Below are 317 nucleotides of genomic sequence, written 5' to 3' on the forward strand. Positions count from 1 at the left end.
AGGGGGCTGGTGGGAACCTGGGGGGTGGGTTGGGAAAGCCTGGGACGTGCTGTGGGGCCTGCAGGGGATGGCAAAGGGGGGCCAGGCAGAGGGGTATCGTTAGTGGTGGGAGAATCTGGCCCGCCCTCACTTCCCAGTCCCCCTGGTGCCCCCCAGTCCTGCCCCCTCCCCCATCTCTAGGGCAGAGATTCCCCTGCCCCCCCACCAACCCTTCACCGTCCCTGGAGCTGTTCTACGGGGCTGTTTACAGGGCAGGTCGCACCCTGGGGAGGGACATAAAGGAGAGGTCACGGTGGGGGGGCAGTTTCCCATGGACT

The sequence above is a fragment of the Caretta caretta genome, chromosome 24 (genome assembly GCF_965140235.1).
Source record: "Caretta caretta isolate rCarCar2 chromosome 24, rCarCar1.hap1, whole genome shotgun sequence".
Taxonomy (NCBI): domain Eukaryota; kingdom Metazoa; phylum Chordata; order Testudines; family Cheloniidae; genus Caretta; species Caretta caretta.